At 37.7% G+C, this 16,151-nt stretch overlaps 1 protein-coding gene across 11 annotated transcripts in view; it reads right to left on the reverse strand.

Annotated features, from left to right (window-relative positions):
• Positions 1-16,151, reverse strand: part of KANK1 (KN motif and ankyrin repeat domains 1) — a 227,983-nt gene that overhangs the window by 80,343 nt on the left and 131,489 nt on the right. The window contains exon 4 of one of the 11 annotated variants that reach the window (XM_077148326.1): positions 6,455-6,515. The exons of 8 other annotated variants lie outside the window; for them this stretch is intronic. The gene's annotated coding sequence lies outside the window, so the exon portion shown is untranslated. Of the gene's footprint in view, positions 1-5,114; positions 5,134-6,454; positions 6,516-9,080; positions 9,226-16,151 lie in introns of those variants that run through there. 2 more of the 11 variants (XM_077148328.1, XM_077148329.1) reach the window with 2 other exon arrangements.

Genomic DNA, 16,151 nt, shown 5'->3' on the forward strand with positions numbered 1-16,151 from the left:
CCCTCTAGAAAGTAGGTGCCAACTTAAACTCTCACTAATACTGCAACGAAAGGCCACTGAAACCGGATCCAGTTCCTAAATTGACTCTCTTAATACAGTAAACACACCCTCAAAAGAATGTACCAAAAATTCCTCTACATAATTAATGTGTTTTCTACTGGGTTTGAATTTAACATGGCAATATGAGTTGTTCAACACAGGATTCTATGTTTATTCTTTATCCTTGGCTCAGGACAATCTATATTTTATAAAACTCAACTCCTGTATGTAATATGAGCAGAGTCTCTGGGGGATTAATGGGTTCTGTATAGATAATTTTTTATTATTTTATGCAAAAGTCCAAGGGTGAGAAATTTCTAAGTTAAACTGGCTTCACTATCCACTACATTTTATGGAGGTTGATACGTAATGAATTAGTCAGAATAGGGATGTAATAAATTCCAGACTTCTATCCTAAGGCAGAAGAGGTCACTGTATTGAGAAAACACGCTTAGTCAAGTACACAGTTAGATCCAAGGTATCTCTGGAACCAGGACTCCTTTATCCTCCCAAGAGACATCTGACACACAGTATGCACACACACACACCCCCAAACCAAGCAACTGCTTAGGGAAAAAGCTGGTAAGCCACAGAAAGAAGAGAACCAGGAATGTAGGGGGAAATATACATGCCCTGCTATAAAAATACTGGAATTGCACATACTAAAATAGTAAAGCACTCCTTGAACTTTACACAAATTTAGTATCATTGTGAGATGGAAGGACAGTTTCATTTCATTGTAGTGGGGATTAGAAGTAGTGACACAAAGTGGTACCTTCCCCCTTGCTGTGACAAACACAGTACTGCAAACCTTTCTCCCTTGAAGCTTTTGGCCTTTTCCAAGCCTAACTTCCCATTCTAAAGCCGGGGCTGGAGGAAGCAGAGATGCTGTAATGTAGTGCCTATCCTTCCAACCCACGTCCTGCTCCCCATCCCCTTGGGCCATTACAGCCAGGAGAGCCATAACGGTAGGAAGGGGTGACAGACATGTTCTAAACCCACCTTGGGTGGCTACCATGGGTGACTGATGGTCAAAAACAGGATTGATTCTTTCTTAATGCATATGCTCACCGTGAATGCAAATCTTGATGGGCCTTTAAAAAGGAATGTCAATCTTCAAGCTCCAATAAGCCATATTACAGTGAAAACTGTTGAAGTATTTGAGCAACTGTTCTGTGTCAGCATGAATAAAGACATGCTTTAGTCTTACCAGCTCATTAGGAAACCTGCTATGACGTGAAACTACAACCACATGCTACTGACTTAAACCTATAAGGTGCATCCCAGGATGCCTTGAGCCAGGGAGACCAGATAATTTATAGTCCAAATTGGGACACTTTTGAGAGTGTTAAAATGTTAAACTGGATGGGATGCCAGGGCAACAGGCATAAACTGGGGCTGTCCCAGGCAAACTAGGATATGCAATCTCCCGAACTTTAAAGAACTAATGGAAAAAGGGGTAGGGGAAGAGTAAAAAATTAGAAACACTGGGATATTACTATAAAGACCCTCCAGATACCAACTACAAATAGAGATATCAGTATCCCTAGCCAAAAGACTCAATACATTTTTATTTATGAGATATAAAAACACACTTAGTGTGGATGCTAAGAAAGGCTGGCAATAATGTTTTGAGTCAAACAAAGCTATGCTATTCCTAATGTCATCACAACTTAGCATAAATGCCAATAAAATGGTTCTGGGCATGGCAGGCTCCCAATAACGTACTCTCACACATTCTCCTGGGAACGGCATGCTGTCTGCAATTGAGGTATGTTATTTCCCTCACTTTAACTGGAGCCTCACAACTGGATTATTTACATGATTTCAGGATAAAAATTCTCACAGTTTCTATTTTAAAGGAAACATGACAACAGAAATGTCTGCAGCTTAATAATTTTATAATGTTTCACACGCACCATGTTGGCTAAGCTATATGAAACAGTTTTATGAGATATTCTGTACCCCCCCCCACAAAAGATAAAGCTACTGAAGTTCAGAGAAGTGAGCTCCACTTGGCATGTGAGAAACTGAGTTTCTGACAGTGCTTGTTGTACTGTACTTCTGTTCCTAGTGTGACCTTCTTCCCCACTGGGCTTTTAGGTTTGCAAGTGCAATGCTTAGGTCATCTTGGTTTTCTGAATACGTGGTACTCAGAGCCTAGGACAGGGGATGTTCAAACATCATTTGTACTTAAGTTAATTAAAAATAATATTTTGAATGGATACATTCCATAAGAAGATTGTACATTCTTATTTTCATATGTAGTTTCCAACATTATGTCCCAGAGAAGACAAATCCTCTATATCTGGCACATTTTTCATACACACTGAGTAGATGCTAGTAGAGAAAAATGAACAAAACAAGGAGCTTACTACTATATATTTAATACAGCTTGAAGGAAAAGGAACACTGAGAAATGGTGGTCTCCTATAGGTTAGCTGTAGGTTGTAATGTCCTGGGATCCACTGGTTCCTTTAGTTTTCTACTTGATTTCCTTGGTCTTCAACAGTACCTCTGTGAAAAACATTTTGTCAAAACCACACACTGAGGATCTTGGATTGAGACTCCTATTTCATCTCTCTGCTATATTTAAGTATGGGCCAGAAGAACTGAGTTCGTTCAGCACTTCCTTCACTATTTGTTCTTCTGAGTCAACGAGAAAAAAAATAGCTTGGAACATTATGAGAATGTGGGTAAGGACTTTTGCTATGAACATTTCTCTTATTTTGCTTTCCCTTGTTTGAATCTGAGGACGTGCACAAATATACTGAGGTTTCTCCTCCACACCACTCCCTCAAAGCAAACTGGAGTTATTTAAAAGGGAGAAAGGGGGGAACATGGATTTAAATATATATATAATATATATATATATATATTCATAAAAGAAAAGAGTATGGACACTGAAAAACTGCATTTATTTTCTGTAGCTTCCACTAATTTGGAATGCAAACATTGCCAAGAATAAACAGGTATAATGGATTGATTAGGCTTCAGGGAAAGACAGGAAAAAAACCCAAAGAGATATACAGTGATAGGGTCTTCTTAAATTTAAGTTGCTGCAATTGCTTATTTCTAATATTTCACTAGTCTAATAAATAATACAGCATACTTATTTATAATATCAAGAAGTACTCGGAATTTAGTTGTCAAGTCACTCTACTTGGAATACTGAAGGACAAAAAAATAATGAAATAAACAGTTGAACTAGAGAAAATATAAACTCATGGCCAATTCACTCTCTTTTACTTATGGTACAACTAAATTTGTTTTTGTTTTTTTCTTCCATAGCCCAGGTCAAATAATAAGGCCACGTGGGTTGCTTCAAAAAGGCACAAGTGGGCCATGGTGGCTCAGTGGCAGAATTCTCACCAGCCATGCTGGAAACCCAGGTTCGATTCCTGGTGCCTGCTTATGTGGGGGGCAAAAAAAAAGGCACAAGTTTTTGGGTGAACATGTGTTTTCATTTCTCTAGGATCTATGCCTATGGGTAAAATTGCTGGGTCAAATGGTAACTCTATGCTGTACCATTTTATATTCTTACCAAAGGTCTATGAAGTTTCTGATTTCTCCACATCCAAGCCATCCTACTGGGTATAAAATGGCATCTCATTGTGGTTTTGATTTGTATTTCCCTTATTATTCTTGCACCTAGTCAAATCCGGTGTCCAGCATGTGGTAGGCATTCAACAAATGTTTGTGGAAATACATGTTTTCATTTTCTTTTTAGCCAAGTCATAATCTGAGGTCAGATCATGAGATAATTTCTTCACCCTTTACCTTGTTTTCATTGTGTAGACCAATGCATATATACTAATTTTAAAACATTAGAAGTTCCATTTCTTATAAATGTGACCTCTATTATTTCACTTATTATTAACTTAAGAACTAATTCTTAAGCTCCTAAAGATTGCAGAGAACTAGATCCCTTTTTTACTTAGGTTAATGAAAACTGATGCAACTTCACAAGAGTAGCACAAAAATCACAGGTACTCATCCTCTTGACTGAAACTATGGTGACCACATCTATTTAAAAATCTGAGCTTTGTTTAACTGCTTTCCCAGAGGACAACACAGCTTAGTCTCCAGACCTATCAGACCAGGATCTGCTTTTCTTCTTTTCCCTCTACTTACAGAGAAAGGTTACAAAGCCTGACTTTACCAGATCCTGCCTATAGAGTATTCATACCATCAAGGCTAATAATGAATCATGCCCTATGTAATAACACACCACACCTGTATTAAATATACATTTTCCCACATGCAAAGCAAATCAAAGCCAAGTCCAATCCATTTACATTAAGATACTTTGTTTTTAATCCTTATTGTGGGAGCAATCCCCTAGAGTTTGGAAAAATTTTGGCTAGATCATAAAGTTAAAAAAATAATAGCAATAACATTTCAAAAAGGGTCTTACTCTGCCAAAGAAATCTATTTTAAAGAGTTAACTACTGTTAAGTTGTTTTTAAATAGCAAAGAGCAGATGATAAAACAATTTCTGTAAAAAATTAGTCATCAAAAAGATATTTTAAGGCAGTGGCTTTGAAAAGAAAGCCAGGGACCATTATCAATGAAAATGAATATATATGCAGATACACAAAAAATCTGCATGAGATTTCAAAGGCTACAGGTGGGAGAATATCACTCCGCATCCTCAGCACAAAACTTTTGTGTTAAAGCATAAGTTCTTTCCAAATTGTGACATAACCTTAGGCTTAAAAATGACCTTCCCTCAGCTATTTTTGTTACCAAATAGGGTTACCTTTTTTTTTTTTAAATAAAAAACTTCCTAACATATTTAATAAGCAAGAAAAAAAATAAATTTACTCAGTTGTAAGCATGCATTAAAAAAAATCTTCTAGAACACAGGGGATACTTACCCTTGCTATCATTCCGAAAGTGGCTTTACAGAGAGGAAAGGTTGCCAAGGACAGGCACAAAAATAAAACTCTCAAAATATCAAAGGAAGCATTAACTCTCTTTCATCTTTTGTAGAAGCTTTCCAGAGGGTAAGGGAAAAAGAGAAGGGCATAGAAAATAATTAATATACCTTTAGAATTTCAAATAAGAATTACCTGCCACCAGGGTGGGCCACAGTGGCTCAGCAGGCAGAGTTCTTGCCTGCCATGTCAGAGACCCGGGTTCAATTCCCGGTGCCTGCCCATGCAAAAAAAAAAAAAGATAGAATTACCTGCCACCAAAGTTCTTGCATGGCTTCAATTTTTCAAGACGGAGAAATCTATCAGCTGGCAGTTCACAGAGATAGATGCAAACCATCTTTCAGTTCTGGTGCCTTGGTAAGCACGTGAACCAAGAATTCTGGTTGGGGAATTCTCAATGTTAAGTTTATGCACAAGTCAGATTACCAAAATCAAACACTTGTTCAAAACCAGATCTGTCACTAAATGCCACTCTTCTCTTCTCAGTTTTTGCTCAAATATAAATCAATTCCAAGAAACTGCTGTAAAAGTAATCTGTTTTCTAAGTTTAGAGGGGATAAGGAAATTGTTCTTTGTAGATGACTGTCAAGGAGAAAGGCTATTATTCTCTTCTCCTACCTTAGTTAAACACAGATGGGGTGACTTAACTATTCTATTTTCTGCAGACCTATTTATTTCAGGACCTTTCAGTCTTTTACGGTACAGAGGTGATAAGTCCAGAAGCACAAGAAAAAAGAGGGAAGAAGTCCAGCAACTACAGTATCAGAAGTAACCCAGTTGAAACTACTGAGAAAACCAAACCAATGGTTTGAATTCAACCTTTCAGACCAAATACATGTGGACACTGAATCTCCAATAAAACAAAATATATCCATAGAAAGAGAGAGTAGATTAGCGGGTTGCCTAGAGCTGGGGAGTCTGAGGGGCAGTGGGGAGTGACTGCCAATGGGTACACAGCTTCTTTTTGATGTGATGAAAATTGATTGTGGCAATGGTTGCCCAATTTTGTGAATATGCTAAAAACCACTTTGGATGAATGGTACACTTTAAATGGGTAAACTGTATGGTATGGAAATTATATCTCAATAAAGCTACAATTTAAAACACAAATGTGGATTTCCTTGATTGTCACAATCAGAGTGAGTCAGTAGGGAGGGGAAAGAGCCAAAGGTTCTCTTGGGACTTTAGTCAGTGGCCAGCGCCTTTCCTTTCTCCACCCTCTCATCTACTTCCCTCCCAGCCTCTTCTATCCCACATTTGACCTGAGTCTCTTCTTTCTTATTTAACTAATATTTAATTCATTTGGGTGTTAAAAGCTTAAAATGCACCCCCCTGCATTTGGATGGCGGAGGGAAGGAGAGAAGGGAGGTGGGGATGGATGTGAGGTTTGCACTAAGGAGGGTGTTCCTCCATCAATGCACATGCAGGCTTCCACTCACAGCAGTCTTAAGACAGTGAGGGGATCACTATGATACCTTTTCTCTTCCTCTCTTTCCCCCTTCCTCTTCTCTCTCACAGCTGCTCCTTTCTCCACCACTAAAAAAAAAAAAAAAGAAGAAGAAGAAGAAAAGAAAACCATAAAAACAGGAGATCCCAACACTATTTTTAAGGGTCTGCCATTCTAATTTGAGCCCCAAGGGAAATTTCTCGGAAATTATAAAGAATGGGATAAATTTCAGAAGACAAACTTCGCTTATTTTAAAAGATGGTTTGAGAAGGGCGGGTCATGGTGGCTCAGTGGCAGGGTTCTTGCCTGCCATGCCGGAGACCCGGGTTCGATTTCCAGTACCTACCCATTGAAGAAAAAAAAAAAAGATGGTTTTAGAATACTCGGAGAAGAAAACAGTAATCAGCAGGGGTTGAATAAGACTTAGTCATGACAAACTAACATTATTTCCTTTTTTGCAAAGAGTAATCACGTTAGCTGTATATCTTAGTGTAACCAAGAAATCAGAATTTAAGGGATGATTTTGATTTCTGAATCACTATATAGATATTTCCTTTTGCTTTCTGGTATAATGGAGTAGACAGAGGGAAATTCCTGAAATCTCTACATTGTAATCCAGCTGCCTTGATCTCTGATAATGATCGCACAGCTTTTATCCTGTACCCTTGAGACTATTTAAAAACCTTGTGACTAACCTTTATTTGTACCCATTTATCCAGTTTTTCAACTTCAGAGTCTTGTATCACTGAAGACAGCCCCTAATGTCTGTTAATGAAGGGTCTTGGATCAGCCCAGAACTAACCCACCACAAATCCAAAGTTATCTTGGTAACCAAGACTGGATCTAACCAAAGAGGGCCTGCCTGACATGTGCAGTAGCTTAGACTTTAACCTACAAGTCACCTATCCCTCATTCTGCCATTTTCTTACATATGTTCCGTGACTTAGCATGTAATCAATCTGTACATGCTCAACAATCAGATCACCTCTAATAACATCATCTGGGACCACTGTGCTCATTATCCTAAACCCTGCCCATCTTTTACTCTAATAAAACTATCAGAATTATTGCAGTTTGGGGAGACAGATTTTGGGCAGATAGGCCATCTGCTCTCCTGCTATGTGCCTAGTAATAAACTCTTTATCTCTTTAAAACTCCAGTGTCTCAGGAATTGCTCATTGAGTGTGTCAGGCAAAAGAACCTGTGGCCTTTGTCCAGTAACATTAATATCATCAAAGATTTGACAAAACTTTGAAATAAAAATAGTACTGAATTATGTGCCCAAGAGTCACAGGTTCAACAGTTCATTTCATCTCTAAATTTTAGTTTGTTTCTTTGCAAAATTAAAGAGTTATTTTGGAGACTGTGGTGAAGTGATTGCGTACCCCAGTTTAGACGTGTTCTTGGTCTTGGTTTGTATTTTGGTGGGTACGGATCCTTCATAAATAAGATCTCTTCAAGATGTTACTTCAGTTAAGGTGTGATCCAACTGAATCGGATTGTGCTTTAATCCAGATTACTGGAGTTCTTCATAAACAAAGTAAAAGTCAGATGGCAAGGAATTCATAGGAAGCTAGAAGCAGGATGTTGCAGAACCCAAAGAAAAAAGCTAGGACATCACTGTGTGAAGGAAAACTGAAGGAACCCCAAGGATTGCCAGCAGCCAGTCCCAGAATGCCAGTCTTCACGGAGAAAGCTTCTCTTTGCCAATACCTCAATTTGGACTTCTCCCATCCTCAAAACTGTTAGCCAATAAATTCCTATTATTAAGTCAACCCATTGAATGGTATTTGCTTTAGCAGCCATGAAAGTAAAACAGAGAGCTTCAAAGGTTCTTGTCAGCACTATAACTTGTGAGTCCTATGTCTTTGAGAATAAATAATAAAAGCGACCAAACCATCTGGCCCATAAAACAGAAGACAGGTCTGCTTTGTACAGTATTCTGAGAAACTGTATAACACAGTCGATTTAGGGCCACACTCTGGCTGAGTATTAAACCCAGGTGCAGTATTATCACCTGGGACACCTGAGGTTAGTTCTTTAACCTCTCTTTGGATTGATTTTGTCATTAAAATGACAAAATTTTATGGGGGAAATAATACCATAGGATTGTTGGATGAGTGAAGAATGTTAACACAATTCCACAATTTATCATCCAAAAACTTTTGGGGCCAGATGTGTTTCAAAATTCTTTTTTTTTTTTTTCTCCAATTTTTAGAAAAGTAATATGGCGTAATTGCATAACATTTCTACTGACATAAGAGGAGTACCCTAAAATCAAACACAATGATATTTCTGCAAGAAAAACATGGGACTAGTCACACACACCATAATGACTATAAATAGCCTCACTCAATTCAGGTCAGATTCAAATGAGTTCTGAAAAGTTTGTTTTTCAGGTCTTTGGGATTTGAAAGTGTAGATAAGAGATCGCCCCTGAAACATAAAGGACCCAGAAAAGTATGTCACATATAGTAAGTGCTTCCTGGAGTGTGGCACTGAAATCAGAGTACATATTTCAAGGAGACAGTGAAGTTCATCTACTAGGGAAATGGGTAATCAAAAAAATACATGGAATCATATTGAAATATTTAAGGACATAGAAGGAAAAATGTGACCAAAGACAAATGGGTGAAAACTATAAGGATACTTACAACAATTGGGGCTGTTCAATACACCAGGTACCTCCTGAACCCGCTGATACACGTAGAGACTTGGGGCCTGGCAGAAATGCTGCAGAAGGACTCCTGCCTGGCAGGGAGGATAAACCAGCTGAACTGATTCTATATGTTTAATAGAGAGACTAACAAATCAATACTTAACATTAATTTAAAAGTAGTGCTGGGTGGACACCATCCTTATAAGGTGGGAGAAATCACTTGGGATCCATGGTGCTCTAGAGTACAACATGCAAGATCAAGATCACATTTAAGTGGGATCAAATGGACCTAAGCAGAAATTCCACTGTGGAAATACTGGCTGCACAGCAGTATACAGAAGGACCCAATAAGCGTATGAGGGTGACCAACTGTCCTACTTTGTCTGGGCCTGAGGGAATTTCTGAGACAAGTTAGTCACCTTACATACTGTGTATGTTCCATACTTCTTTTATGGGTGAGTTAGGAGCAGCTCTGTTGGGGGTGGGGGGGAGGGAAGTATGAATAGTCAAATCAAAACTTTTCATTGAATATCTGATACATGTCTTATATTGTGACAGGAGCTACAAAAAAGCAGAAAAGTAAGCTATCACCTCTGACCACAATAATTTAGGTGCCAGAGTTAGGGAAAAGTTGTCCCTCTGTGAAGCTGTCAGTGATCAGGAGAATATTTTATAATGTGTCATACACAAAAGTCCAGACATCTATCATAAAAAGCTGATTAATTTAACCACATTGTAAAGTAGTGGCTTGCCACTATTTTAGCATGATTTGCATGGCATTTTAAATAATTGAGAAATTCCACATAAAAATTTTGACTCTTGCTTCTCTAGAAAAATCTGGAAATCTGGCAACATGGAACCTACATTTCCTATGGCAACAACTGGCTGGAGCTGAATAGTGGTGGCCCCCTTTTGATGGTCATTTCTTGCAGCAGACCGAAGCTCCTACTACCCTTCTCTCTGATATGTTTTATGCTTTAAAGTGCTTCTCCTTTCTGGCTTATGTAGGTATTTAAGCATGTTGTCCCCAGTATAGGAAATTAGTGAATGCCAGTATAACAGTGAACAGGAAGTTGATAAAATATGAGCAGTTGTGCAACTGGAGGAACTTGAGAAAGAACAGCAAACTAACCCCAAAGCAAACAGAAGAAGAGAAATAACAAAGATTAAAGTTGAGCTAAATGAATGGGAGAACAAAAGAGCAACAGAAAGAATCAATAAAACCAAAAGTTGGTTTTTGAGAAAATCAATAAACTCGAGGGACCACTAGGAAGGTTGACCAAGAAAAAAAAAAGAGAGGATGTAAATAAACAAAATCAGAAATGAAAGGGAGATTGTTATCACAGACCCTGAAGAAGTAAAAGAAATAAGATGATACTATGAAAAACTATACGCCAACAAATTAGACAACTTAGATGAAATGGACAAATTCCTGGAAACACGCAAACAAGCTTCACTGATTCAGGAAGAAATAGAAAATCTCCACAAGTAAAGAGATTTCAGATTCAATCAGTCATCAAGAATCTTCCTACAAAGAAAAGCCCAGGACGAGATGGCTTCACAGGGGAATTCTATTAAACATTCCAAAAAGAACTAACATGATTCCTGCTCAAACTTTTTCAAAAAAATTGTGGAAAAAGGAACACTACCTAACTCATTTTATGAAGCTAATACCATTTTAATACCAAAATTGGATAAAGATGCTATAAGAAAGGAGAACTAGAGGCCAATCTCCCTAATGAACATAGATGCAAAAATTGTCAACAAAATACTAGCAAATCAAATCCAACAACACATTAAAAGAATTGTACACCATGATCAAGTGGGGTTTATACCAGGAATGCAAGGATGGTTTAACACAAGGAAATTAATTAATGTAATACAGTACATTAACAAATCAAAAGGGAAAAATCACATGATCATCTCAATTGATGCTGAAAAAGCATTCAACAAAATTCAACATCCTTTTCTGATAAAAACACTGCAAAAGATAGAGAATCCATAGATAATCTCCTCAATATGATAAGGGATATATATGAAAAACCACTAGTCAGCATTCTGCTCAATGGAGAAAAACTGAAAACTTTTCCCCTAAGATCAGGAACAAGACAAGGATGCCCTCTGTCACCACTATTATACAATACTGTACTAAGTTCTAACTAGAACAATCAGACAGGAAAAAGAAATAAAAGGTATCCAAACTGGAAAGAAAGAAAGTAAAACTTTCATTATTTGCATATGACATGGTACTATATTTGGAAAGTCCTGAGAAGTCTACAACAAAGTTACTTGAGCTAATAAACAAAGTGAGCAAGATGGCAGGATATAAAATTGATGTGCAAAAATCAGTAATGCCAGAAACCCAGATTTGATTCACAGTGCTTGCCCAAACACAAACAAACAAACAAAACAAAACAAAAAAACCAGTAACATTTCTATACATAAGCAATGACGTAACTGAGGAGTCAATTAAGGAAAAATTCCATGCCAAATAGCAACTAAAAGAATCAAGTACTTAGGAATGAACTTAACTAGGGACACAAAGGACTTGTACACATAAAACTACATAACATTGCTAAAAGAAATCAAAGAAGATCCAAATAGGTGGAAAGACATTCACTGCTCATGGACAGGAAGAGTAAATATAGTTAAGATGCCAATTCTACCCAAATTGATCTACAGATTCAATGCAGTACCAATCACAATTCCAACAACCTACTTTGAAGACTTGGAAAAGCTAGTTACCAAATTCATCAGGAACAGAAAGAGACCCCAAATAGCTAAAGCACCTAAAAAAAGAAGAATGAAGTGGGAGGATTAACTCTTCCTGACTTAAAAACTTACTATAAAATCACAGTGGTCAAAACAGCATGGTAATGGCACAAAGATAGAAGTATTGAACAATGGAATCCAACAGAGTGCAGAAATAGACCACCAAATCTATGATCAACTGATTTTGGACAAGGCCCCCAAATCTACTGAACTAGGACAAAATAGTCTTTTCACTAAATTAGCATGGGAGAATTAGATATCAATAGCCAAAAGAATAAAAGAGGACCCTTACCTTACACCCTATATGAAATTAACTCAAAATGGATCAAACACCTAAAGACCTAAATATAAGAACTAGCACCAAAAGGCTTCTAGAAGAAAATGTAGGGAAACATCTTCAAGACCTAGTAATAGGAGGTAGCTTCCTAAACTTTACACCTAAAGCACAAGCAACAAAAGAAAAAGTAGATAAATGGGAACTCCTCAAAATCAAATACTTCTGTATCTCAAAAGACTTAGTCAAAAAAGTGAAGAGAGAAAAATAAATAAATAAATAAATAAAAGATTAAAAAGGTGAAGAAGCAGCAAACTCAATGGGGAAAAAAACATTTTGAAATCACAGGTTTGATATTCTGTACACATACAGAAAGCATACAACTCAACAACAAAAGAACAAACAACCCAATTACAAAATGCGCTAAAGATACGAATAGGCATTTTTCTGAAGAATACAGATGGCTAAAAAGCACAGGAAGAGATGTTCATTTTCAGTAGCTCTAAAGGAAATGCAGATCAAGACTACAATGAGATACCACCTTATGCCTATAAGAATGGCTGCTATTAAACAAACAGGAAATTACAAATATAAGAGAGGATGTGGAAAAATTGGGACACTTACACACTGCTGGTGGGAATGTACAATGGCACAGCCACTATAGAAGATAGTTCAGAGGTTCCTTAGGAAATTAAATACTGAGTTCCCTATAACCAAGAAATAGCACTACTTGGTATATACCCAGAAGAGCTGAAAGCAGTGACATAAACAGACATTTGCACACCAATGTTCATAGTGGTACTATTCATAATAGCCAAAAGATGGAAATGATCCAAATGCCCATCAACAGACGAGTGGATTAACAAAATGTGGTTAATATTTACAATGGAATATTATACTATAGTAAGACAAAATGCCATCCTGAAGCACATGACAAGATAGATGAGCCTTGAGGACATAATGTTGAGTGAAATAAGCCAGACACAAAAGGATAGATACTGTATGATTCCACTTTTATGACCACGATAAAGGTAAAATCAAAGGCTTATAATATAGTATATAGGGGATTTAAGAGATAAATAGAAGCTAGAGATGGGTGAACAGTTAGCTAATGAGGTTGACCTCAAATGTAGGGGAACAGAAAGAAGCGAAGGCAATTCTCTAGTGCGTCTATAAGTAATATTACCATATTGAAGAAGAACATAATTAAAAGGGGTTGTATAAGCTTAATTGAACACCATAAGCACATGGAACCTTGAGTAGGGCATGAGATTTTGTTTGTTTGTCCAGAGTGATGCGCTGATAAATCCCAGAGTGATTTGGACAGTGAATAAAACAGTATTTGCAAAGTCTGTTTGCAAATGGTGAGAAACGGGGAAAAATTCAACTTCTCCAAGTTGAATTCTTGCTATTCTCACAAGCAGTGCAGACAATCAAAGCTATAGGCTGAGCCCCCAATTTTGGGGTTTGTTCACATGAAATTTAACCCCACAAAGGACAAGTTGAGCCTACTCAAAATTAGGCCTAAGAGTCACCCCCAAAAAACCTCTTTGGTTGCTTGGATGTAGCCTCTCTCTCTCTCCAGCCAACACAAGTAAACTCATTGCTCTTCCCCTGTCTATGTGGGACATGACTCCCAGGGATGTGGACCTTCCTGGCAATGTGGGACAAAAATCCTAGAATGAGCTGAGACTCAGCATCAAGGGATTGAGAAAACCTTCTCAACTAAAAGGGAGAAGAGCGAAATGAGACAAAGTAAAGTGTCAATGATTGAGAGATTCCAAACAGAGTCAAGAGTTTATCCTGGAGGTTACTCTTACGCATTAAATAGATATTACCTTGTTAGTCAAGATGTAATGGAGAAGCTGGAGGGAACTGCCTGAAAATGTAGAGCTGTGTTCCACTAGCCATGTTTCTTGAAGATGATTGTATAATGATATAGCTCTCACGATGTGACTGTGTAATTGTGAAAACCTTGTGTCTGATGCTCCTTTTATCTATCTTATCAACAGATGAGTAAAACATACGGAATAAAAATAAATAATAGGGGGAACAAATGTTAAAATAAATTTAGACTGAAATGCTAGTGATCAATCAAAGGGAAGGGTAAGGGTATGATATATAGAACTTTTTTCTGTTTTCTTTTTCTGAATTGATACAAATGTTCTAAGAAATGATCATGATGATGAATATGCAACTATGTGATGATATTGTGAATTACTGATTATATATGTAGAACAGAATGATCATCAGTTAAGAATGTTTGTGTGTGTTTGTTTTATACTTTAAAAAAAAATTTTTAAATTAAAAAAAAATACAGCCAAGAATAAAAGAAAAAAAAAAAAAGAAAGGGGTTATATAGACCTATGTGTCCCACTGGTTAATACTACAAATATAAATAAGTTCTTGTAAGAATTACTTCAAAGATATGATTCTTGTACAAACAGAATTTAAGTCCAGGGTATGGGGGAAAACTGCTCATGTACACTATGGACTATGTTTAAGAGGACAACATCAGTAGTACCACAGCAACAGCAGGGGTAAATAATGGGGAGAGGGACAACAGTAAAGGGGAGGTTTAGATTTCCTATTTGGTGAGGGTGTGTTTGTGGGTTATCTTTCTCTTGGGAACAATGAGATTATCTAACCCTGAGCGTGCTGATGGACCGTGGACTTTGGGCATCATACATGGACAAAGTTGCGAAGTGCAACAATGCGAATGAACCTGTGGTATGTTCTGATGAGGCAAAATAAGCCAGAAATGAAAGAACAATTATTTGTATGGTCTCCTCTAGAAAATGCTTATAAGAAAACAGGGACCTAGACTGTAAGGTCTTATGGCAGACACATTTAGTTTGGAGCAGTAGCCATTATTTCTGGATTCTGAGGAGCTGTTCTATATATATATATATATATATATATAAATAACCTGGTATTTAGTGATAAGAACTAAGCCACTCAGGTGGGGATTAAGGTTATTCAGAGGGGTAAGGAAGACACTGTCTATAGTTTAGAACCATACCTACTTTTTGAGACTAAATGAAGAAAGGCTTATTTTGTCCGGAACCTAAATTTTCTGTAGCGCATAATCTAACTCAACCTGTCTGGATAGCTCATTTGAACAACTGAAACTCAGGGATCTCAGAACAAGAATGAGGGCCTTTAATCCTTTATAGCTTAATGTAATGCCTGGGCACATCCTAGAATATATTTAGTAGATAATCAAAAAGTATTGGCAAAGTCCCTTGAAGGATAGGAGAAAAAATATGGAACTACTAAACTTTACATCAGGGAATCCCCTGACACTATGTCAAACATTAGGGACACCCAAATCAACAGGCCAAGCCTTTGATCTTGAGGCTTACTATTGTGAAGCTTATGTAGGTAGCAGAGAAGCTTAGCCTACCTATAGGTATGCCTAAGAGTTACTTCTGGAGGACCTTGTTTGTTGCTCAGATGTGGCCTCAGTCTCTCTAAGCCCAACTCTGTAAGTGAAATCATTGCCCTCCCCTCTATGTGGGACATGACTACCAGGGGTGAAAGTCCCCCTGGTGGCATAGGAGATGACTCCCAGGGATGAGTCCATTCTGGCACTATGGAATCAACAATTCCATCCTAACCAAAAGGGGGCAAAGAAATATAACTAATAAAGTATTAGTGGCTCAGAGAGTTCAAATAGAGTCAAGAAGCTACTCTGGAGGTCACTCTTACACAAGCTTCAGTTAGACATCACTACCTATCATAACTTGCCAAACCCCAACCAAAACCACTCCAGCCAATCCTTAGAAAGCGCTATGTACTTACTAAGGTAACTTTCCAGAAACCTACAACCGCCAGACGGATCGATCCCTAGACCAGATAAATCCTGAAAACTAGAGGGCCCAGCCCCTCCAGAACATCAGCTTATTCCATCTCCCTATCCCATATTATTGACAGCCCCTTCCAACAAGAAAAAGTTAGAATGGCCGTAGCCCAAATATCCATAAAGAGTGGGACAGAAAGATCAAAGGTGACAGTGGA

Source organism: Tamandua tetradactyla, chromosome 2, assembly GCF_023851605.1.
Source record: "Tamandua tetradactyla isolate mTamTet1 chromosome 2, mTamTet1.pri, whole genome shotgun sequence".
Lineage (NCBI taxonomy): Eukaryota > Metazoa > Chordata > Mammalia > Pilosa > Myrmecophagidae > Tamandua > Tamandua tetradactyla.